Raw genomic sequence first — 25816 nt, 5'->3', positions numbered from 1 at the left:
GGATGCGGGAAATTTCATATTCCCCGTCCTCCACCACCGGAGGAACAGTGGCAGAGGCGTCACCATCAGACACATCAGCTTTTTCAACAGAGAAACATGAAACACCGGGTTAATCTTCCAGGACGTAGGAACCTCCAAACTAACAGCAGATTGGTTAACTATCTGAAGCACCTTAAAGGGCCCTACGAACTTGGGACCCAATTTTTTAGAAGGAATCCTCAATCGCAGATTCTTAGAGGACAACCAAACCATGTCACCAACAGCAAACAAAACCTCTTGCCGTTTCCTATCAAAGTACCTCTTAGATTTTTTGTTAGCCTCCTGAAGATTACCACGCACATCCGTCCAAACTCTCTCCAAATCACCGGAAAAACTCTCCTCCTCAGGCACAGCCGAAACCAATTTGGAGAATGACCCAAAAGACGGATGTCTCCCAGAACAACAAAAAAAAGGCGAACACCCAGCAGAAGAGGATGTATGGTTGTTAAGAGCAAATTCAGCAAGTGGCAGAAACTCAGACCACCGCTCTTGATTGTCTGCCACAAAACAACGCAAGAACTGCTCAACATCCTGGTTCTTCCTTTCTGTCTGGCCATTAGACTCAGGATGATATCCAGATGAAAACGACAAATGGACTCCCAACCTGTCACAAAAGGCACGCCAAAAACGAGCCACGAACTGAGGTCCCCTATCAGAAACAATGTCAGTAGGAACACCATGTAGTCTGACAATTTCCTTGACAAAGGCCTTAGCGAGTGTCTTAGCGCAAGACAGTTTGATGAAGGGAACCAAGTGACACATCTTGCTAAAACGGTCCACGACCACCCAGATGACCGTGAAACCTTCAGAGGGGGGAAGGTCAGTAATAAAGTCCATAGCCAGATGTGTCCAAGGTGCACTAGGAACCTCCAGAGGGCAAAGCAACCCCGCAGCAGGAGCATGCGAAGACTTGGATCTAGCACACACAGTACATTGGCGCACCCACTTAATGACTTCCTTCTGCCATCCAGGCCACCAAAAACTGCGACCCACAAGTCTCTTGGTCTCAGAAATTCCTGGATGACCTGTCAACCGAGACTCATGACACTCAACAAACAAATCTCTCCTAAAGGTCCTAGGCACAAACAACCTCCCATGGGGAGTGTTAGATGGGGCATTCTCCTGAGCTTTAAGAATCTCATCCTCCAAAACGGAGTCCAAAGCAGCAATCACAACACCTTCTTGTAAAATGCTCTCCTCTTCCTCCTCAACACCGACCATGGGAGAAAAGCTGCGAGACAAAGCATCCGCTTTAACATTCTTGGTACCCGGGATGTAAGTAACGGAAAAATTAAACCGCAAGAAAAAAAGTGCCCACCTAGCCTGATGGGCATTCAAGCGCTTGGCAGCATCAAGATAGATCAGATTTTTATGATCAGTGAAAACCTGAATGGGAAATTCAGCACCTTCCAAGAGGTGACGCCAGTGTTCAAATGCGAGTTTAATCGCCAGCAATTCCCGATTACCAATATCGTAATTAAGTTCAGTCTCAGAAAAAAATTTTTGAAAAAAAGGCACAGGGATGTACTCCATCCTTGTTTTCCTGAGACAACACCGCACCGACCCCCACCGAAGAAGCATCAACCTCAACCAAAAACGGCTTAGTCACATCAGGCTGCATAAGGATGGGAGCAGAGGTGAACCTCTCCTTTAGAAACACAAAAGCTTCAATGGCCTCAGAAGTCCACTGAACCGCATTAGCACCTTTCCTGGTGAGATCGGTCAGCGGTTTGACAATAATAGAATTTTTTTTTATGAATTTTCTGTAATAATTGGCGAAACCCAAAAACCTCTGTATCGATTTCAAACCAATAGGCCTAGGCCATTCCTGCACAGCTTGAACTTTAACCGGGTCCATCTCAAAACCTTCACTGGAGATAATGTAGCCCAAAAAACTAATTCTCTGTACAGCGAACTCACATTTCTCCAGCTTAGCAAAAAGCGAATTGTCCATTAATAACTGTAATACCTCACGTACGCTCCGCCAATGAGACTGCAGATCAGGCGAATAAATCAGAATGTCATCCAAATACACAACCACATTTTTGCCGATTAAAGGTCTAAGGATGTCATTAATAAGATTCTGAAAAAATGCTGGAGCATTAGTAAGACCAAAAGGCATAACCAGATTCTCAAAATGACCCACAGGAGTGTTAAAAGCAGTCTTCCATTCATCACCCTCCTTCATGCGCAACAAATTGTATGCCCCCCGGAGATCAATTTTAGAGAACCACTTGGCCCCCACTAACTGGTTAAATAAATCAGGAATCAATGGCAGTGGGTAAGGATTGCGTACAGTAATTTTATTAATCTCACGAAAGTCCAGACAAGGACGTAAACCGCCATCTTTTTTTTTACAAAAAAAAATCCAACAGCCACAGGAGACTTGGAAGGCCTAATGTGACCGGCGGCCAAGCTTGTCTGTATGTATTCCTCCAAAGCCTTTCTCTCAGGAATAGTAAGATTAAATAAACGACTTTTAGGAAGAGTCGCTCCAGGAACAAATTCAATGGTACAATCATAGTCTCTATGGGGAGGCAAAATTTGTGACTCCTCCTCAGAAAAAACTCTCCAAAAATCCTGAATAGGTACAGGCAATTCCCCTTTATCCACAGCAGCAATACGTCCGTTACAACACTTGTCATAACACTTAGGGCTCCAGGACTTAATTTCATTGGTAGACCAATCCAGTACAGGATTGTGCAATTTTAACCAGGGTAACCCCAATATTACTGGAGAAGGCAAATTATCCAATACCACCAAATCCAAATTTTCTTGGTGAATACCATTAATAGTGAGGGGAAATTCACAGACTTTATGAGTAACACTCTTCAAGGGAGAGCCATCAACAGAAACCACAGCAATAGGGGATGACAAAGTTTTAGGTTCTAATCTAAGTTTTTCCAAGAATCCCCCATCAATCACATTCAGAGTAGAACCACAATCCACAAATACCCGAAAATCAATTAATTCATCCTGAGCAGCAGTAGTGGCAGATAGGAATACTCCCTTAGAATTTAAACAGGCTATACGGGCGTAACTGACCATTTTTTTTTCTTTCTTCCAACGAAGCACACAGTTCTTGATAAAATGACCAGAATTTCCGCAATAGAAGCACAAGCCTTCAGAAAGCCTGCGATCTTTTTCCTGAGAGCGGGGTGTCATCGCTCCAATCTCCATCGGCTCTCCATTGTCAGCACAGACCCTCTCAAGACTCGGAGCTGACATAGCAGAGGATTTGCTCTCATTAACCCTTGCACGCAGTCTCCTGTCCACCCCTATAGCTAATTGCATAGCCTCCTGCAAGTTTCCAGGTGTGGGATAAGCAATCAGTAAATCCTTAACCCTTTCACCTAGCCCTGCAAGAAACAAGCTTTTCAAAGCTGAATCGTTCCACCCCACCTGGGCAGACCACCGACGGAAGTGAGAACAATATTTTTCCACATTACCTGATCCCTGCCTCAAACGTCTCAATTCAGACTCAGCAGATGAGACACGATCAGGATCATCATACAACAAACCCAAAGCAGAAAAAAAACTATCCACTGATCTAAAGCACGGATCACTAGGTTGGAGAGAGAAGGCCCATCCCTGAAGATCTTTGCGCAAAAGTGACATTATGAACCCTATGCGCTGTGATTCATCACCAGAGGATCCGGGTCTCAAACGAAAATACAATAAACAAGCATTTTTAAAAGAAAAAAAATCTTGTTGTTCGCCAAAAAATAAATCAGGCAGACGTACCTTTGGTTCCACAAAATGTGCTCCAGAACAGCTACTCACATGTTGTTGGAGCTTGGCCACCTCCAGAGAGAGTCCCTGCAAGCGTTGAGCCAAATCTTGAACCGAGACCATGATGGAAAACTGGAGGTCTTTCCTTAGAGAAAATTTTTTTTTTCTTTTAGTGCTGGACTTACTGTTATGATCTGCTACAGGGACTAAGGAAAGACAGGAGAACTGTCCCTACAATAGAACTAAACTAGATCCCTACGATGTAACGGGGAACCTGATCCTGCGATCAGACCCGCTAAAGTCCTCGGCTAGTCTGAACGGAGACCTATAGATGTGAGGGAGGGATACCTACAAGAACTAGGGACTGGGATAAGTTGGACACCTCCTAGCAGAAATAGTAGCAGTCAAAGACAAACACACAACAAAAAGCATAGAGGTCAGAAGACCTAGCAAAACTAATAGAGAACAGCAACAGAGCACCAAGCTAGCTCAAGAGTAGTAAATACAATGAAGTCGAGCAAGACCAGGAGGGCGGAGCCAGATTAAATAGGCAAAAATGGTCATGTGACCAGCAAACTAAAAAAAACCTAACAGGAGAGTTCTAACACTCGGCTCATCTGGATGACGTCACAGCTGGACACAGAGGAGCGCAAGCATGCCTGCGCTTCTCAGTGTGTGCGGCATGGCAAGCTGGATGGCAGCTTTCGACTGCGATCCAGCCTGTCATGTGAATGTAGCAGAGCTGGAGCCATCGTGGGAACCATGGAAAGGTAAGGATGAGGTTGCTTTATTATTTTACTTTTATTGCAGGAGATCGTTGGCTTCAGCTGGAACGGGCGTGATGGTAAGTATGGTTTAATTTAGAACAATAAAGAATTGTGTCTTTATTTCAATTAAAGGACTTTATTCTGGGTGTTTGTGGTTTTTTTTTTACTTTGACTATGGGGTTAGTAATGGGGGTGTCTTATAGACGCCTCTCCATTACTAACCTGGGCTTGATGTCAGGTGGCATTATAAGCTGACATCAAACCCAGCCCTATTACCCCACTGCCACCGCTACAGGGCAGTGGGAAGAGCGAGGCTAAGTGCCAGAATTGGCACATCCTATGGATGCGCCATTTCTTGGGCGGCTGGCGGCTGGTGTTTCTAGCCTGGGAGGGGGCCAATATTCATGGCACCCTTCCTGGGCTATTAATATCAGCCCCCAGCTGTCTGCCTAGCCTTTGCTAGCTATTAAAATAGGGGGGACCCCACGTCATTTTTTTGGGGTTCCCCCATTTTAATAGCTAGTAAAGGCTAGGTATTCAGCTGGGGGCTGATATTAGTAGCCTGGGAAGCTCCGTGGGTATTACCCCCTTCCCAGGCTTCAAACATCTGCCCCAGCTGTCTGCTTTACCTCCGCTAGAGCCTAAAATTACAGGGAACCCCACGCCAATTTTTTTTTAATAAATCCTTTATTTTAACACTAAATGACAAGTACAGTAATCAACACTGTCACTGTACTTATTATATATGTGACTGACATGTTTCTATCTATCTAATCTATGTGTGAAGCTCTATTCTGTCTGTTATAAATTGTCGGGTACCGCTGCTGAATTGCCGGCGGCTTTTTTAAAGAGACGGTGCACGAAAACACTATTATATTTTTTAATAAATCCTTTACACTAAATGACAAGTACAGTAAGCAACACTGTTACTGTACTTCATATATATGTGACTGACATGTTTCTATCTATCTAATCTATGTGTGAAGCTCTATTCTTTCTGTTGTAAATTGTCAGGTACCGGTGTATGCCGCTGCTGAATTGCCGGCTTTTCATGTCGTTCTACATTATTCTTAGTTGTTTTCCTTCATGTAGAATTAACCTACAAGGAAAGAAAGGGTTTATTTTTATTCCGATATTTGAGTCCCATTGACTTGCATTGTGGAACACGAAAATAAGTGATGATTACTTGTCTGTCTTTTTAAGGCCACGTGCACACGTTGAGTATTTGCTGAGTTTTTTTTACATCAGTATTTGTAAGCCAAAACCAGGAGTGGAACAAACAGAAGAAATGTATAATAGAAACACATCACCACTTCTGCATTTATCACCCACTCCTGGTTTTGGCTTACAAATATCAAGGTAAAAAACTCACCAAATACTCAACGTGTGCACGTGGTCTTAAAGTCCAACATTTAGGCTGGAGTAACTCTTGCTGTGTTAGAGGAGCAGTAAGATGAGGCATAGTGTTAGCTGCTGCAGAGGAGTGATTGTGATCCAGTTGTCAGGTGAGATTTGTCAACCTAATTATAGTCTGATGGTGTTTTTATTAATTTGCTGACCCACTCATCCCAAAGGTTCTCATGTATAGCCATGGCTGTGATTAGAACTAATACTAAAATACTTATCTTGGACACATACATAATGTAGTCTAACGTGGTGTTGGTTATTGAAACCTTTTTACAATGAAAAGCGTGTATCCAAAGAAACCTTCCTTCTAGTTTAACACAGGCTGGGGTTTTTAGTTTACTTGTAATGGTCTTTCAAACCTAGGTTCAAAACTTTATCATGTACTTATTTACAACCACCCAGGCTCTAGGCTGTAGTGAATGACTCCCCTCCAGTCCTTTATAGCTCTAGTATGGAAGAAACAGCACTGTGATGAATTTGTAACAGCGTTTGTTGCAGTGCCCCGACGTATCCTATCAGATGCCCATGAATGTGTTGTAGCCATTGTGGGAAAAAATAACTTGTCATAGTATGACCTCAAAACAAAAATCTCAGATGGAGAAAGACCTGTTTTCTTGTTTGGAATAGTTCTGATAGAATGTATAGATATTGGCAGGAATTCTGACCATTTGTCTTTTTGCAATCATTTTCTGAACTTTTATAATCAATCTCTCAACTCTCCTTATGCTGTAAAGATAATATGGGGCGTGCAATGCCTGTTGTATTCCTAGACCTTCTAAACAAATTTCAGTACTTCCCCTGTGAAATATGTTACTGTCACTTTCTACTGCTACTTCCAATTTCAACTTTTTGGCTACCGCTTTTGTAGTTGCCTTCACACAAGGTAATGCCTTAGGCCATCCTAAAAGAGATCCACACAGACAAGGACATTTCATATAGTTATTAGTGATGAGCGAGCATGCTCGCTACTGCTCGATGCTCGTATAGCGCCCCTGCGGGTTCAGTCACCACAGAGGTACTGCATCTCACCCAGAGGTGTGGTACCCCACTCTCCGGTAAGGAGGGAGTACTGCCCGGGACCCACCCACCTGCATCCAACACTACACCATTCCAGACCAGCAGGAGGGGCAAGATGCACGAATCCACTACTGAGCCCTGTCCCTGGTTGGAAGGGGGGGAACCAAGAGAGAGGGAACCATGTAGTGGGTGTGGGTGGTGGAAGTAGTCAGGGGAGCACCGTCAGGAGGAGTATAAGAAGAAAGGGGAACCATCTAGAAGGAGTTCAGTTCAGTCAGTGCGAGTTCTGCTCAGGAGAGCAGTGTAGGAGGTCCAGGCTCCTGGCTTCAATGCTTGGAGCAGAAGTTGAGAGGAGTGGGGCCTAGTAAGAGAGGCCCAGGAAAGAGAGAGAGGACGGGAGCAGAGGGAAGCCTCAAGAGACAGAGGGGACCCCAGGGGCACAGGAAGAGCAGGAAGCCACCCGTGCTCCCGAATCTACATGGACATGGAGGGATCAGGCCGCAGAGGGGACCGGCCCCTAAACTAGTGGAGAATAATTAGGCTCAGCTAGATAAATGGAGGCTACTGTACTTGCAAGGTGCAGCTGCCAACCACCACAATTACATCGCTGACAAGGTGGCCACAGAGGGTCCAGGGGACTGCACGTCGCCCGACAAGATCCGAGGCTACCGGCTTGAGACACTGATTGTGATGCACAGGGCAGGAGGGTGAGAGCCAGCGCAGGGAAGACGACCGAGAAAGGAACATAGAATGGGGTCCCGTTTAAGTACTCCTGAAATACTTGAGAGCTGCTGAACTCCTTCCTTGGTGAACACAGGACGACGTGGGCAGTTATAATACGGAAAGTATAACCTGAGGAACTTAACAACTGTGAGTAAAACCTGAAGATTGCACCCCACTGTGTCCTTCAATAATTGCTGTGCCATCACTAGCCCTGCACTACACAGAACCGACAACATCTACCTTATAGCTCCAGGGCAGAACATAGTGATGCTAAGCTCTGCCTGTGGAGAGATGAACCAACTCTGCTGCGTCACCATCAGCTCCAGAGGATCTGCACCTCAGCAGCGGCTCCATATAGCCGCATACCACAGGTGGCGTCACGAACATTATCTCTAAAAACTTCATTCCCCCTTTTCTTTTCCTTTAATTGACCGCCCTGGGTCACGGACCGGGTCACTGCCACCGTGACATCCCCAGCACCGACCGGCCCGGCTACCGAGAACCCCAGGGGGCGCGTCACTCGCCCAAGCATCTCACTGCTCGAGATGCTCGGCGTTTGCCGAGTATTTCCGAGGTTGCTCGGAAGGAGTTCGGGTCCCCTCCCTGCATGTTTGGCGCTCTTTAGCGTGCCAATCAACATGCAGGGATTGTCTGCCACTCACTTTCATGCCGTAGCCATGTTGGTTGTGGCATTACAGTGATTGGCTGGCCGCACAGCGTCATCAGGTCTATATCAGACTTGGCGCCGCCGTGCTCGTCACAGTCTATTCCGCAATCAGGCAGTGTAGAGAGAGGTGCTGCTGAGCTAGGGAGAGATTTGGTTGTTTCTAGTTAGTGTAGGTATACCAAACTATATTAGAGACACATATCCATCTCAACTAACAGTCCTTCTGAGGACTAATCCAGCTGCAGAGATATCAGTGCTAGGCAGGTGGGCAGGGTATATAGCAGACTGCAGTGCACATAGCAAGAGGCTCCATTCCAGTTCTGTCTGCTGGTGCTTTTACAGATATTTCTATAAATCAGCAGCGCTGTCCCTACACTGTCTGATCCGGAGCGACTGTGTCCAAGATGGCGGCGCCCGGTTTTAAATACTCGAGGTGACGCTGTGCGGCCAGCCAATCACTGTAATGCCCACAAACAACATGGCTGCGGCATTACAGGGACTGGCTTGCAATCCCTGCATGTTCATTGGCTCTGTAAAGAGCGCCAAATATGCAGGGCGGAGACCTGAGCTCCCACCCGAGTAACCCGGAAATGCTCGGTGCTCGCCAAACATCCCGAGTAGCGTGATGCTCGGGCGAGTACCGAGCAGTGTCGAGCATGCTCACTCAACACTAGTTAAAACACAAAATTCAATGATGTGTCACATGTCAAGCTGTGAGCTATTTATGCACAATGAAGGTTTTATCACCTGGTGATTATCATTGCTGTGACTAGCTGGCGCTGCTTGCAAGTTCGATTCAAGCCCCTTCTCTAATAAGCACCTCGCTGTTTATAGACAATGTATATACAGAGCTGGGCGGGGCAGCTTTCTGACCAATGCTGCATTGCTGCACCTAGTAAACTAAGCAATACATTGTTGGATTTAGGCTCTCTTTGCCTTTGTCATTTTGCACTTAGATGAGGTCATAGAATCATAGAATGGTAGAGTTGGAAGGGACCTCCTGGGTCATCTGGTCCAACCCCCTGCTCAAAGCAGGATTCACTAGATCATCTCAGACAGATGTCTGTCCAGCCTCTGTTTGAAGACGTCCATTGAAGGGGAACTCACCACCTCTCGTGGCAGCCTGTTCCACTCATTAATCACCCTAACTGTCAAAAAGTTTTTTCTAATATCTAATCTGTGTCTCCTCCCATTTAGTTTCATCCCATTGCTTCTAGTCTTTCCTTGTGCAAATGAGAATAAAGATGATCCTTCTACAATGTGACAGCCCTTGACATATTTGTAGACAGCTATTAAGTCTCCTCTCAGTCTTCTTTTTTGCAAGCTAAATATTCCCAAATCCTGCAACCGTTCCTCATAGGACATGGTTTGCAGACCAGTCACCATTCTGGTCGCTCTTCTCTGAACTTGCTCCAGTTTGTCTATGTCTTTTTTAAAATGTGGTGCCCAAAACTGTACACAGTATTCCAGATGAGGTCTGACCAAAGAGGAGTAAAGACCGATAATGACTTCACGTGATCTAGACTGTATGCTTCTGTTAATACATCCCAGAATTGTATTTGCCTTTTTTGCTGCTGCATCACACTGTTGACTCATGTTCAGTCTATGATCTATTAGTATACCTAAGTCTTTTTCACATGTACTGTTGCTTAGCTCTATTCCTCCCATTCTGTATATGCTTTTTTCATTTTTATTGCCCAGATGTAGTACTTTGCATTTTTCCCTGTTAAAAACCATTCTGTTGGTTGCTGCCCACTGCTCCAGTTTATTTAGGTCTTTTTGAATCCTCTCTCTCTCTTCTCTAGTATTAGCTATCCCTCCTAGCTTTGTGTCATCAGCAAATTTAATCAGTTTACCCTCAATTCCTTCATCTAAATCATTGATAAAGATGTTGAACAATACAGGTCCCAGGACGGAGCCCTGTGGTACCCCACTTGAGACATTCATCCAGCTGGATGTGAAGCCATTTACAACCACCCTTTGAGTCCGATCACTAAGCCAGTTATGAATCCACCTAACAGTTGCCTGGTCCATTGCATACTTGGTCATTTTTTCAATAAGGATGGTGTGAGATACTTTGTCAAATGCTTTGCTGAAGTCAAGATATACTATATCTACAGCATTTCCCTGATCCACCCAGTCAGTGATTCTGTCATAGAAGGAAATTAAGTTAGTCTGACATGACTTGTTAGTTACAAACCCATGCTGACTCTGGTTAATCACTTCATTCTTATCCAGGTACTTACATACATGTTGTTTAATAATTTGTTCAAAGATCTTTCCTGGTATAGAAGTCAGACTCACCGGCCTATAGTTCCCTGGGTCCACTTTCTTCCCCTTTTTGAAGATAGGAACAACATTTGCTCTTCTCCAGTCTTCTGGGACTTCTCCTGTTCTCCAAGAATTTTCAAAGATTATGGAGAGTGGTTCTAAAATTTCTTCTACGATCTCCTTCAGTACTCTGGGGTGTAATTCATCTGGACCTGGAGACTTGAACTCATTTATGTTAGCTAAATATTCCCTCACAATCTTTCTGTTTACAGATAACTTGGATTCTTCTATTCCTTTAAAAGGACAGTGAAAATCAGTTGATGTTACATTTTCTTTCTGAGCGAAAACAGATGCAAAATAGGAATTAAAAAGTTCGGCCTTCTCAACATCCTCTCTTACCATTTCTCCATTTTCATCCTGTAAAAATCCTATAGCATCTTTGACTTTTCTTTTACTTTTGACATACCCCCAAAATCCTTTTTTATTGCTTTTGACATCTCTTGCAAGCCTTAATTCATTGTCAGCTTTAGCTAACCTGATACGTGCCCTGCAGGATCTGCAGACTGCATTATAATCTTCTTTAGATATGCCTCCCTCTTTCCATTTAATAAACATTTCTTTCTTTCTTTTTAGCATGTGTTTAAGTTCTGTGTTCATCCATCCTGGTTTCCTTAAATGCTTCCCATTCTTCCTACTTTTCGGGATTGTTAACGATTGTGCTTTGAGAATCTCATTTTTAAAAATTTCCCATCCTTCCTGGACATTTTTGTCCTTAAGGACATCCAGCCATTGGATCCCTCCTATTCTCTTTCTGAGTCTCTTAAAATCTGCCTTTCTAAAATCTAACCTTGAAGTTTGAGTCTTCACATGTCTTCCTCCTCTAGTTATCCAAAATTCTATAATAGCATGATCGCTGCCTCCTAGGGTCCCAGCCACCTTTACCTCCTCAACCATTTCCTCCCTGTTTATAAGGATTAGATCCAAAGTAGCAGATCCCCTTGTTTTCTCCCCTACCTTTTGGAAGATAAAGTTGTCAGCAAGAGAGGATAAGAATTTGCTTGACCTGTTAGTTTTACTTGAGAGAGATTCCCAACAAATGTCTGGATAGTTGAAATCTCCCATGACCACTACGTCATATTTTTTGGAGAACTTGGTCATTTGATACATAAAGAGTTCATCCATATCTTCAGCTTGCCCAGGTGGCCTGTAGTAAATGCCTACAATGGTGTCCTTTCCGTTGTTCTCTCCTTGTATTCTTACCCAAACAGTTTCCACAGAACTCCCAGTCTCTGAAGCTTCAATCTCTGTGCAGATATACGCTTTTCTAACATACAATGCAACACCTCCTCCTCGTTTATCAAGTCTGTTTCTTGCAAATAAGTTGTATCCTTTTAGCCTTTTATTCCAATCATGTGTATCGTCCCACCAAGTTTCAGTGATTCCAATGACATCATATTCCTTTTCCTGCATTAGTAGTTCCAATTCTCCTTGTTTGTTGCCCATGCTTTGTGCATTTGTATAAAAACATTTTAGTTTGTGATTGGTTTCTCTTCCTCCCATATTTTTATTATTTAAATTGTTTTGTCTTTGTTCTTCTTTTCCACTTCCAGTAGCAGAGATCTCAATAGTATTTGTCAGCTGTATGGCTTTTTCTGGCCTTTTGCTTCCCTTCCCACATTGTTCTAATTTAAAGCTCTTCTGAGGAGTGTAGCAAGGCGACTTCCAAATACATGTTTTCCAGTCTTCGTAAGGTGCACCCCATCTCTAGCAAGTAGTCCATCGTATAGGTAATTCATTCCGTGATCCAGAAATCCAAATCCTTGTTGACGGCACCATCGACGTAGCCAGTTGTTCACCTGCTGCCAAATTCCCTTTAAATTATTTTTGGGAACATTGGGTGTTTATCTCTTGTTCTATGTAAAGGTAGGTGTCTAACAACATCCGATTATGGACTGAGAGTGGACTTTCCACAATATCCTTGCCTTCTCTGAAAACTATATGATCTCCAATGGCTGCCCAATAAATTTTACTGAATAGTTAGTGTAGCGCCCCGAGGGTTCGGCCGCTACAGGGGTATTGCACCTCAGTCCAGAGGTGTGATATTCCACTCCCAGGTAAGGATGGAGTGTGGACCAGGGCTCAGTTAGCTGCATACAGCACACACACCCCATTTCCGAGGGACAGCTCAACGGTGCTCCCACTAGACATAAGTGCAGGCACGACCGACTATGTCCCTGCCTGGAGTGGGGAGGGGGGTGGAACACCCAGTGTTGTAGGAGCAGATAGGGGTTGGTTCCTGAGCGTAGGCAGGTGCCCATTGGTTGCTGGTCACCTGGGCTCATGGTCAGAGGGAGGTATAAAAGGTGGGCACCATCTTAGATCTAGGTTTGTTCAGTCAGTTCAGCCAGAGGAGAAGACAGGGAGTAGAGGCTCTGTAGGAGCTCTACTCCAGGAGGGCCTAGTGAGAGGCCGAGGAGGAGGTGAAGGGGAGCTGGGATTTTGGCTCATCTCAGCTCCAAGAGAACGTAACAGAAAGGAACAGAGAAAGAGAAGGAGAGACAGAGAAACAGAAGGGCTCAGGAATAGAGATGAGCGTTGTTCTACTCGAACTGTTCGCCAATCTCAAATTCGAGCTGTTTTGGGCGGTGTTCGAGCCGGTCGGCGAACACGAACAATTTGAGAAAAATTCGGCTGTTCGAGGTTATGTTCGATAACTGTTCGTGCACCAAAATCATAACTGGATTTTTTCTCAGTAATGATGAAAATTAATGTTAATACGCAGTTTGAGTGTACGGCGGGGGGAGGGGCAGGGGATGGATCTCTGCAGGAACAATGAAGATCTCCATTTTTTTTTCTCTTTCCCGCATTTGCAGTGGGGAGGTGCAATCTGTCAGCCTATCAGCAGCGCACACACGGAGCGAAGTGCTTTTTTTCACACAAGCAAGGGCATGTGTGATTGGCAGTGTATGTCACATGTCCTTGCCCTATAAGACCAAGCCATTTTCCCCGTCGCCACCATTTTCTCACTGCTGCAGCTGCGTGTTAGACGGCACCGCTGTTGCTGTGTGCGCTATACCTTGTTAATTTCAAGCCAATTTTCGCACAAATATACAGATAGCTTGGGAGTAGGGAATAGTTGTGATTGCAGTCCTTTTAAGGACTAGGTTACAGCATTTCCTACGACTTTTATCAGGCAGGTCTGTGCTCTTAAATAGATAGATTGTGGGAGTAAAGACTAATTGTAATTGGAGTCCTTTTCAGGACTAGGTTACATCAGTTCCTATCAGTTTTTGCCAGGCAGGTCTGTGCCAGTGCTGTGCAAGTTTTTTTCACAGCATTTGGCTGAATCTAGCAAAGCTAATCCTTTTTGGCCTATTGCAGAGTGTGTTAGTCAGTGGAGTAGCCTATCTGTGTTGCAAGATATACCACCTGTGTATAGAATACCAATTTTTTTACTGCACCTAGTGAAGTAAAATCTTTTGGGCATAGCATCATTCTATTAGTCCATCTATACTGACCTCCATCAGGTTGCAAACTGAATATAATTTTTTTCTGCATCTAGCTCTGAAAAAATATTTGGGCTTCTAGCAGTGTGTGGGACTTGGTCTATTAGTCCATCTATACTGACCTCCATCAGGTTGCAAATTAAAAATAATTTTTTTCTTCATTTAGCTCTGAAAAAATATTTGGGCTTCTAGCAGTGAGTGGGACTTGTTCTATTAGTCCTTCTATACTGACCTCCAGCAGGTTGCAAATTGAATATAATTTTTTTCTGCATCTAGCTCTGAAAAAATATTTGGGCTTCTAGCGGTGTGTGGGACTTGGTCTATTAGTCCATCTATACTGACCTCCATCAGGTTGCAAATTAAAAATAATTTTTTTCTGCATCTAGCTCTGAAAAAATATTTGGGCTTCTAGCAGTGTGTGGGACTTGGTCTATTAGTCCATCTATACTGACCTCCATCAGGTTGCAAATTAAAAATAATTTTTTTCTTCATTTATCTCTGAAAAAATATTTGGGCTTCTAGCAGCGTGTGGGACTTGTTCTATTAGTCCATCTATACTGACCTCCATCAGGTTGCAAATTAAAAATAATTTTTTTCTGCATCTAGCTCTGAAAAAATATTTGGGCTTCTAGCAGTGTGTGGGACTTGGTCTATTAGTCCATCTATACTGACCTCCATCAGGTTGCAAATTAAAAATAATTTTTTTCTGCATCTAGCTCTGAAAAAATATTTGGGCTTCTAGCAGTGTGTGGGACTTGGTCTATTAGTCCATCTATACTGACCTCCATCAGGTTGCAAATTGAATAAAAAAAATTTCTGCATCTAGCTCTGAAAAAATATTTGGGCTTCTAGCGGTGTGTGGGACTTGGTCTATTAGTCCATCTATACTGACCTCCATCAGGTTGCAAATTAAAAATAATTTTTTTCTGCATCTAGCTCTGAAAAAATATTTGGGCTTCTAGCGGTGTGTGGGACTTGGTCTATTAGTCCATCTATACTGACCTCCATCAGGTTGCAAATTAAAAATAATTTTTTTCTTCATTTAGCTCTGAAAAAATATTTGGGCTTCTAGCAGTGTGTGGGACTTGTTCTATTAGTCCTTCTATACTGACGTCCAGCAGGTTGCAAATTAAAAATAATTTTTTTCTTCATTTAGCTCTGAAAAAATATTTGGGCTTCTAGCAGTGTGTGGGACTTGTTCTATTAGTCCTTCTATACTGACGTCCAGCAGGTTGCAAATTGAATATAATTTTTTTCTGCATCTAGCTCTGAAAAAATATTTGGGCTTCTAGCAGTGTGTGGGACTTGGTCTATTAGTCCATCTATACTGACCTCCATCAGGTTGCAAATTGAATAAAAAAAATTTCTGCATCTAGCTCTGAAAAAATATTTGGGCTTCTAGCGGTGTGTGGGACTTGGTCTATTAGTCCATCTATACTGACCTCCATCAGGTTGCAAATTAAAAATAATTTTTTTCTGCATCTAGCTCTGAAAAAATATTTGGGCTTCTAGCGGTGTGTGGGACTTGGTCTATTAGTCCATCTATACTGACCTCCATCAGGTTGCAAATTAAAAATAATTTTTTTCTGCATCTAGCTCTGAAAAAATATTTGGGCTTCTAGCAGTGTGTGGGACTTGGTCTATTAGTCCATCTATACTGACCTCCATCAGGTTGCAAATTAAAAATAATTTTTTTCTTCATTTAGCTCTGAAAAAATATTTGGGCTTCTAGCAGTGTGTGGGACTTGTTCTATTAGTCCTTCTATACTGACGTCCAGCAGGTTGCAAATTGAATATAATTTTTTTCTGCATCTAGCTCTGAAAAAATATTTGGGCTTCTAGCGGTGTGTGGGACTTGGTCTATTAGTCCATCTATACTGACCTCCATCAGGTTGCAAATTAAAAATAATTTTTTCTGCATCTAACCCAGCCAATAGTTTTGGCCTAATACCACAGTTTGGCCACTCAGCTCTGCTCGGTTACCATCCATTGTTTTTTTGTGCAAACAACTCCAGAGTTGTGAATTAGTTAACCACCAAAATGAGTGGAAAAAGGCCTGCTGCTGGTGGAAAGGGGAATAGGCGTGTTGGGAAGGGGAAAAAAGGTTGTGTCCGTGGGGTAGGTGCAGAAGAAAGACCATCTTCCAGCCAAACTAAAATGTCTACTTCTTTTAGCGGACAATGTGATAAGATCCCTTTCTTACGGCCACGCCAATCTCTACAAATTCCAGATGAGGCACAAAAACAGCAGGTGCTTCAACGGATATCAAGTGCTCCTTTAAGTGGGCTCTCCTCCACATCAACTTCAACATCACAAATACTCCAGTCCTCAAAGGTGTCACCCAAATCGCACTTGCTTCCTCACAGCTCCCAAATCTCCAGCTGCCCGTCTGAGTATGAGGTAGAACAGATGGTTGAGTCTGCAGAGCTGTTTACTCATACTATAGCCTGGGAATCAGAGGTCGACTCCAGCGCTTCTGTGAATCCAGACGAGGAAATGATCTGCACTGATGCCCAGAATCTTTATGAGTCGGATCCAGGACCAGACGCAGAAGGTTCTGACCATAATGTAGACCCTCATTCCCAAACTGTAACTCCTGTTGGTGGAGACAATGAGGAAGACGATGATAAGACTCAAATACCTGATTGGAGCGACAACTTTAGTTTTTTGTCAGGGCAGGAACAGGTTGGCTCTGAGGACGACGGGTGTGATAACGCACAGGGTGATGATGATGAGGTCGGAGATCCCACTTACTGTCAACCCACAGTCAGCCAAGAGATGAGGTCAGCAGAGGAGGTGGAGGAAGATGCTAGTGACGATGAGGTCAGGTTGCGCCTTCCTGGACAGAGACGTAGTACTGGAAGCACGTCAACAACTGCATCCTCAAACACAACTCTGCCTCTCACCACAAGTCGTGGTGGCTCTTCAGGTCGCATGGGTGCTAAGCCTTGCATAGCCTGGGCATTTTTTCAGATCGATAAAGATGACCCAACTCGTGTTATCTGTAACATTTGTCAGCAAAAGCTAAGTAGAGGCCAAAAAATACATAGTTTGAGTACTTCATGCATGAACCGGCACATGGACATGAAGCATAAGTTGCAGTGGGAAGCTCAGTGTGCTACAATGCGGTCTAGCCGGCCGGGCCAACCACCGTCTGCCATATCTTGTGCATCCGCGGCCTCTTCATCCTCTGTGACTGGGGGGACAGCAGTCACACCTGTTTTGGGGCGCAGACCTGCCACCTCTTTACCCGCAACAGCCAGCGTGATTGGCAGGTCATCATTTTCTTTGGAGGTGGTAACACCAGCTGGTCTTGAGCGCTGTCCGACATCGATAGCACCACCTTTGGATCAAGGCAACCTAACATGTCCGCCTGCATCTTCCTCACAGACCGGCAGTTTGCCGGGGACACCCTTATCAACCCCGTCTAAGCACAATAGCCAGCCCTCGGTCCCTCAGATGTGGACAAGTAAAAGACCATTTCCTCCTAGCCATGAGAAAGCTAAGAGGTTGAATTTCACCATCTGCAAGCTCTTGGCTACAGAAATGCTGCCTTTCCGCCTGGTGGACACAGAGGATTTTCGAGACCTTATGTCCGTCGCAGTGCCCCAGTACCAGATGCCCAGTCGGCACTACTTCTCAAAGAAAGGTGTGCCTGCGCTCCACCAGCATGTCGCACACAACATCACCGCTTCTTTGAGAAACTCTGTGTGTGACAGGGTGCATTTCACCACAGACACTTGGACGAGTAGGCATGGACAGGGGCGTTACATGTCGCTGACTGGGCACTGGGTAACTATGGTGACAGCAAGACAAGGGGCTGCTGTCCAAGTCTTGCCGTCCCCACGAGTTGTGCGTCAATCCTCTTTATGTCATTTTTCCTCCACTGCTTCTGCCTCCTCAACCTCCTCTCGGTCTTCCACCTGCACCCAAAGCCTGTCTGGTCATGCCACAAGCTTTCTAACTGCGCAGAAGGGATCCTGCACACCTCCTTACTATGCTGGCAGTAGGGCTCAACGTCATCAGGCGGTTTTTACATTGAAATGTCTGGGAAATGTGAGTCACACAGCTGAGGAGTTGTGGTCAGCTCTGGAGAACCAATTTCATGAATGGTTGTCTCCACTGGACCTGAAACCAGGGAAGGCCGTGTGCGACAATGCTGCAAACCTGGGTGCGGCCCTTCGCCGGGGCAATGTCACACACGTGCCTTGTATGGCTCACGTGTTGAACCTGGTTGTCCAGCAATTTTTAGCCCACTATCCCAGACTAGATGGCCTTCTGCAGAGGGCACGGTCGCTGTGTGCTCACTTCCGCCGTTCGCATCCCGCAGCTCAGCGACTTACATCTCTACAGAAGTCGTTGGGCCTGCCACTTCACCGGCTAAAATGCGATGTGCCTACCCGGTGGAATTCAACTCTGCACATGTTGCAGCGACTGTGGCAGCACCGACAAGCCCTGGTGCAATACGTTCTGACGTATAGCCTGGGCCAACGAGATTCAGAGGTGGGGCAAATCACGCTGGAGGAGTGGTCTCAGATCAGGGACCTATGCACCCTTCTGCACAGTTTTGAAATGGCGACGAAGATGTTTAGTGCTGACGATGCCATTATCAGCATGACTATTCCGGTCATTTACATGCTGGAGCACATGTTAAACAGAATTCGGAGTCAGGTGGTGGCACAAGAGGAGGTGGAGGAAGTAGAGGAGGAGGAGTTGTATGCGGAAGGGCTAACATCTGCAAGGTCCAGAAGGTCGGCAGCACCAAGGCGGCAGGCATGTGAGGGTGGGGGAGATGGTTTTACCAGGGCGCATGGTAGCAGCCAAACTAGTGAGGAAGGTGCAGTAGCCCAGTAAGAAGTGGAGGACGAACTGATGGAAGACTCATCAGATGAGGGAGACCTTGATCACATTTCTGTTGTGCGAGGTTGGGGGGAGAGGACAGAGGAAGGAAGCATGATTGTTACCTCGCCACCAACACAACAGGGACTTGGTGCTCCTGGATGCGCAACACACATGAGTGCCTTCTTGCTGCACTACCTGCAACATGACCCTCGAATTGTGAGAATTAGAAATAATCCTGACTACTGGGTTGCCACACTGTTAGATCCCCGGTACAAAAGTAAATTTGCAGAAATTATTCCTGCCATAGAAAGGGATGCACGCATGCAGGAGTATCAGCAGAGACTGTTGCAGAATCTTACATGTGCTTTTCCACAAAATACCAGTGGTGCACGTAGTGAATCTCACAGTTCCAACTTGCCAACCGTGGTCTGTATGGAATTGTTCAATAAAGGGCCCAAAATTAAGATAACATAGATGGGAGAGGTCTCTATGAATAGGAATTCCTAAGTATTTGATACCCTGTGAGGGCCAGGCAAAGGGAAAGTTGGACTGGATGGAATCCTATATGGATTTAGGGAGGGAGACATCGAGGGCCTCAGACTTCGCTGCATTGATTTTAAAATTTTACCATGTAACAAAGTGATCTATTTCAGCCATAACAGCAGGGATGGATATATGTGATTGAGTGATATATACTAGGACATCATCAGCAAATAGAGAGCACTTGTACTCGGTGCCTCCCACCTCAATCCACCTAATATTGGGGTTATGGCGAATTGATGAGAGCAGGTGCTCCGTCACTAGGATGTATAAGAGAGGGGACAGAGGACATCCCTGCCTTGTCCCATTGGTGATTGTGAAAGGTGATGAAAATGTTCTGACGCACCCCCTGGGCCTTGGGACACCCGGAGCCGGACCCTTTTTGGTGGATGCTGGTGGTTGTAGTCTTCGTGGCGGCGATCCGGTTCCGTGGTTCAGGGCGGTCAAACCAGTGGCGGAACTATTTATGTGGTTTTGATGTTTAAATGTCCGACTACGCCACCCGTGGATTGCGGTCAGAGTGAACCGCCGCTACAGGGCAGACCGCTAAGGCTGGTGTTGTGGGTGCAGCAGAGCGTAGCATAACTCCCCACGGGAGGAGTATAGCCTCAGGGCAGTGTATGCGGAGGATGGGGGTGATGGTGCAGGGCAGCAGCAGTAACGACACGGAGTCAGTGATGCAGTTCAGGGCCTTTACTCACAGTTCTTATTATCCAGACCACGTCTGCAGGTAACGGCTGCCCACGTCGTACTGTGCTCACCAGGTGAGGGGCTCAGACAACTCCCAGATAACTTTGGAGCGCTTCACAGGACCCCCTTTGTGTGTCCTTTGTCTGGCCTTTCTTACCAACACTTCTGTCCGGCTGCCTCGGGCCTCCTCTTGGTAAACTTGGCGCCAGTTTCCCTGACCCTATGTGGTGCCTTCCTAGCGGGTGGAGCAAGGGGCTGCGCCACATAAAATGTCAGAGCCTCCGGTTTCTAGCTGAGGGTCGTTTCCTGCCTCCACTAGTTCGGGGACCGGTCTCCCCCTTTGGCCTGACCCCTCCACGCAGGTGGATTCGGGCGTGCGGTGGCGACTCGCCCGTCCGCACCCCTGGGATCCCTTCATTCCTCGTTCCTGGAGCCTTCTCCGCTCCTCTTCCTTCCTTCTCCCTCTTGCAGGCCTGGGCCTCTGTTACTAGGCCCGCCTCCGGAGCAGAGCTCATGCAGAGCCCCTGCTCCCTGCCACTTCTGCTCAGACTTCTCTGCACTGAACTAAGATGGTGCCCACCTTTTATACTCCCTTCTCAATGCACCCAGGAACTGCTTCCTCCCTGCTCCTGCACTGCAGGGTTCCCCTTCCTCAGTGTTCCCTCCCCCCACTCCAGCCAGGGACAGGGACTGTCGTGCCCATCTCAGGGGCATATTGGTCGCCCTGCCCCACGGCAATGTGGTGTAATGCATGCAGGTGTCGGGTCCTGATCCACACTCCATCCTTATCTGAGAGTGAGATATCACACCTCTGGGTGAGGTGCAATACGTCTGTAGCAACCGAGCCCTCGGTGCTACAGTTCCATTTATCTTCAGCCTAGGTGACGTATTGTGATACAGGGCCGTGATTTTGGCTATAAAAGGGTCCCCTAGACCCCTACCCCAAGCTTTTTAAGAGAATCATATATGGCGTGCCAGGAGACTCTATGGAATGCTTTCTCAGCATCCAACGAGAGTATCTACTTACAAATTTTTAACTGCATCTAGCCCAGGAAATACTTTGTGCCTAGTAGCAGTGTCTGCTAGTCAGCGGATTATCCCGGCTGTTAAGCAAGCTACACCACCTGTAGTTTAGACAATTAATTTTTTCAAAGGAAATGCTTCGGGACCATGGGATACTCAGTGAAGAGCATCTGGAGGCACCCCAAGGCATAGGGGCTGGGACTGGCAGTAGGATGCCTTGCGGTGGACAGCCGAGCTCGATCCTTATAAAAGCTTTTTAACTGCAGCAGCTTTAGTGGACGCTACTGGAGCTGGAATTACGCGGCTGCTGGCATGAGACTTGCCCTCCAATAGATCCTTGTAAATGGATTTAAAGTGTATTCATTCAAATTAGAGAGACAATTTAAATTAAAAAGCTTAGAGCTGCCTCCACCACAGGGGGGCTCGCTCGACCCACCAGCGGACAGGCACCAGTATTGGGAGAGGGGGGCTGGCCATCAGGGTTCACCGCGGCTCTGGCACAAACCCGGCGACACGGAGGTGGCACGGGCAGGAGCGGACTGGCCGTGTCGGCTTCTCACTTTTTGGATTTTAGAAGGGCATGACATGCCTATATCTGTGTCTCCCCCTCCTTTTACTCCTCCACCTCTTTTATTTTCGCATGACTATATGTACTTGTCACTTTTCCATGTGTTAGTTGTGTCTTCTGAGCAGTTTGTCAGCTTTTGGACACCTTTGAAGGTGTTTTCTATGTGTTTCTATGTGTTTTTGTTTGCCTGCCATTGGTTTTAACGGTGTTCGAAGGTGTTCGACGAACAGTTCGACGAACAGTTCGGCGAACACACGGGTGTTCGACGAACCGAACCGAACTCGAACACTACGGGGGTGGCTCAACACTACTCAGGAACAAGAAGGTGGAAGGGACCCTAAGAACCCACGAGAATCCAGGGTGAAGGGTCAGGCAGATTAAGGGTACCGGATCCCAAGTTGGTGGAGGAGAAACAACCCTCAGCCAAAGACCGGTCATCGTGATCATCTATTGGTGCGACACCTCATCAAATCTGCTAGGAAGGCACCATATAGGACAGCGGAGGACGGGGCCCACGTTTAACCGCACAAGTCCGCGGCAGCCGGACAAAAGTGGGTCACTGGTGAGGCAGGCCAGAGAAAGGATTAAAGGGGGTCCTGTGCCATGCTCTTGACTGCTTGGGAGTTGACCGAGCCCCACACCTGGTGGACGCAGCACGACTCGGGCGGTCACTGCCGACGGAAGTGACCCGGGACAAACGAACTGTGAGTAAAGACCCTGGACTGTAACTTGTTGTCCGTGTGCTTCTTCGCTCTTCCGGCACTACCGGTACTGGGACCTTCACCACCATCACTCCCACCATCCACTACACTGCCCTGGGGCCGCACTCTTCCCGTGGGGAGTCACACTACCCTAGCTGCACACCTCATCAGCCCCAGCGGTCTGCATGCAGCGGCGGTTCCTAATAACCGCAATCCACGGGTGGCGTAGTCGGACATTATTTGAAGCACGTAGCAGACTACCAATGGTCTGACCACCCTGAGCCGCGGGACCGGGCCGCCACTACTACTACCCCCATCGTTCCCCTATCGCCCGGATCCGCGTGCCCCACGGCCCAGGGGGCGAGTCATTAGCAGCTGTGAAAATTTTTACTGCCATGTACGTTTCTTCCCCTAGAGACAATCTCAACTGTTTAGTTTCATACAAAGGTACTGGGTGCTTGGTAAACTGGGCAGAGTCCCCATGTATTTTTAAGGAATTTCTTCCACCCTGTTCTGGCTATTCCACGTACTGTTCTGGCTAGGGATGAGTGGACCCGTAGATGTTCGGGTTCTGGAACTAGACCGAGGTTTAGTTAAAAGTTTGATTCGGATACCAGAACTGTACCCGAATTTGAACCCCCCCTATTCTCTGTTTTGTTCCCCTTGTACCAGATTCACCACTATTTGGTCACTCCTTCCTTTTTTATGCTCATTCTTCTGATACTGTATAACCTTCAAGACTATCAATAGTTTCCAAAGTCATACTGCCATCTTCAGGTAGAATACTCATGTGATCATCTAGCCAACGTAAATCAATGATCTTAAGGACTCTCCTATTCTCTAGGTATCTTTCTCTCAATCCCATGATCCTTATATTTCCTGACCGATTCTTCTCTAGTTTTTCATTTTCTTTGTGTCATTGTCACTATTAATAGCATGTTGCGATATCACTGATGCCCTAACCTAGGTCTGGGGGGGGGGGGGTTTACACCGTGTGCTTTCTCATCAGAAACATGCTGTCACAGGTGTATCAGGTTTGACAGTCATTCTGGATCCAGCTGAAGGTCGCTGCTCTTGGCCTTGTAGACATCTTCTTGATCCTTTCATCATCCTTCTCTCTTTACGACACAGAGGTGATCTCCACCTTCTGCTGCTAATTATCGCACCCTTGCTTGATCTTTAAAAACCCTCAGTGCCTCTAGAGAGTCCCCGGTGATAAAGTTCCTCTGTTCAGGTCTGGTGTACTAGCAGTCGGCTAGATTAGTCTTGGAGTTCCTTTGAGGATAGTAGTCGTGATCTCTCTGGTGTCTTCTCAAAGCTAAGTGTTTCCCCTTGTATTTTTCCCTGGTTTGTCTTTCGTTGCAGTGGGGCTGACTAGTGTTCACCTCTCCCCCTCCCTAGCTAGGGCCTAGCTCTAGGGACAGCCAAGGTTTAGGTATCCTGTTCGGCGATAGGTGAGGAACCTATCTAAGGATAATAGGGGAGTCAGGATGTTGTTAGATCTACCTAAGGGTCTCAACTCTCCCTTTCCCTAGTTGCTGGGTTTCCCCCCTTTTCCCTTTGTCATTCGCTGCATGAATACCTAGCATGATACATGCCTAGCCTTGTCAGGTGTGTATATAGGCACATGAGGGCCATACATACTGAGTTGCAGTGAGGAAATTCAAGCAAATTGGATCAATCTGTTATTTTTTTTTTCTTTGATTTTTGGGGCTGATTTGCAATTCAGCCCTCAAGTGGATGATAATTTTAGTTTTCATTTATTATTAATATGTCAATAAGTTACACAACTTATATCAAGAAAGGTTTTCAACATAAGCTTTTTGTTCATTGAGATCAGATCTGTGATGTTACTTTTTTTTTTTTTTTAGCAGTGGAAGTTTGAAGTGAATTTGTCACCAGATTTCACAATACAACCTGCATATATTATTCAATTAGTCTTCTGATAAGGCTGGTGTACTAGCTTTGAAAATTCATGTCAGAAATATATAATATAATCCTGATATTAAGATGAACACTTTATGTCTACCTAAAGAGAGAGAGCACTTATGAGTTCAAGTGTATTCAGTGCCCACCCACCCACCGATCTTGACAGATGCGGCTTGTACTAAGCAGTGTGAGATTTCAGCAGCAAGAGGGAGGATGAACACTGAGGAGTTGTCAATCAGGTTAATTTAGCAGAGATTGAGACTAAACTTTGAAAAATAATTCTATAGCCAAATCTGACAAATTTTCATAGTAAGTACACCAACCTCATCAGGTGTTAGAGATTTCTATTAATGTATGCAGTATGTATTGTAAAAAACTGTTGACTGGTCTACTTTGAACTAAAAATATAGCTTCTTTCCTGTCCTAGACTACCTTTAAAATTTTAACCCACCAGAGTCCTCTTGTGATATCCAATATTAAATTATAACTATCATGGATCACACTTCCAACACTTTACACTTGAAGAGATATTGGTTACTACTTTCTAACCATCTTAAGCCCATCAAGGATTTACTATATGTAATATTCCTGTGGGTCTTACACTGCCTATGGAAAAACATTGCCAGCCTCGGGAGTTCTGACTGTAGATTTTATGACACACAAATCATTAAAGGGAATCTGTCTGTAGGGTCAACCCTCCTAAGCCATCTATATGTGCATGTATGTCACAGGAAGCTGAATAAAATGATACCTTGATATCTGCGATCGGATGTTTTATTCCAGAGAAATGCACATTTTCCTTAATATGTAAAGCTGTTAAGATCTATGGGCCGGACATAGATCTCCCTGAGATTCTGCCTCCAGAGCTTATTTTAAATGAAAGGGGGAGTTACCAGTGTGAGACATGTAATGACTGACAGTCTGCTCTCCTGATCTATATGTCTCACACTGGTAGACTGTCAGTCATTATATGTCTCACACTAGTAACACCCTCTTTCATTTAACCCCTTTCTGGCCCAGGGCGTATTAGTACGTATCTGTGCCCTGGGCCTTAGGGGCCCGATACGTATCAATACGCCCTGGCGATTTCGCCCACACACAAGCGGTGCGGGCAAGATCGCCGCCGGGTGTCAGCTGATTGTCACAGCTGACACCCTGTGCTATGTGCAGGGAGCAGTCCCGCACCGCTCCTGGCACATTAACCCCCGAAATGCTGAGATCGAGATAGATCGCAGCATTCCGGTGGCAAGAGGAGGTAAGCGCGATACTTACCTTCTCTGCCGGCGTCCAGCGGCGTCTGAATCCATTCCCGGATGTTGCCATGGTGACCCGACGTCATCATGACAACATCCGGGTCACCAGGAGGCAGGAAGTTGCTTTGGTCATGCGCAGTG

The sequence above is a fragment of the Phyllobates terribilis genome, unplaced genomic scaffold (assembly GCF_046119375.1).
Source record: "Phyllobates terribilis strain yellow unplaced genomic scaffold, ASM4611937v1 Scaffold_8__6_contigs__length_399053987, whole genome shotgun sequence".
NCBI lineage: Eukaryota > Metazoa > Chordata > Amphibia > Anura > Dendrobatidae > Phyllobates > Phyllobates terribilis.
The sequence above is the reverse complement of the archived record's forward strand: the minus strand, read 5'-3'. Positions refer to the sequence as shown.